This window comes from Buceros rhinoceros, unplaced genomic scaffold (assembly GCF_000710305.1).
Source record: "Buceros rhinoceros silvestris isolate BGI_N320 unplaced genomic scaffold, ASM71030v1 scaffold20399, whole genome shotgun sequence".
Lineage (NCBI taxonomy): Eukaryota > Metazoa > Chordata > Aves > Bucerotiformes > Bucerotidae > Buceros > Buceros rhinoceros.
In genome coordinates this window covers 8,352-8,729 of record NW_010432356.1, presented here as the reverse complement: position 1 = coordinate 8,729, position 378 = coordinate 8,352, and the positions used below count along the sequence as shown (strand labels likewise).

General features: G+C 61.6%; 1 protein-coding gene across 1 annotated transcript in view; it reads left to right on the top strand.

The window, feature by feature from the left end:
- Positions 1 to 378, top strand: part of LOC104500155 (inner centromere protein-like) — a gene marked incomplete at its 5' end in the record, with an annotated part of 16,065 nt that overhangs the window by 7,898 nt on the left and 7,789 nt on the right. The gene's annotated exons all lie outside the window — the stretch shown is intronic.

Here is a 378-nt window from a genome sequence, read left to right as displayed (position 1 = left end):
GGCCTTTTGTTCGCGGGAAGGGTGGCTGCAGGTCTGAGAGCCGGTGTGGGGCAGGCAGTGGGGTCTCTGCCACGTGCTGGTGAGGAGCTGCAGCTGGGAACGGGGGGTGTGCGCTATGAAAGGGATCCTAGTGTCACTTCCAAACCCTTCACTGTTGTTTTCTGTCTTTTCTCTGCAGGGAGACTTTGTTGTGAGTACTGGCACTGCAACCATGGGGCTGGGTGGCAGCTGTGCTGCTGCCTCATGGGCCCTGGCAGCCCTTTCCCCTCGCACTGGCAGCCATGCAGAGCTCTGTCAAGCAGGCCAGCCGGCCACATGGGGGTGAGGTGGCAGCTTCTCTGTGCGGGTGCATTCTGCTGGGGCTGGGAGCTCCAGGAA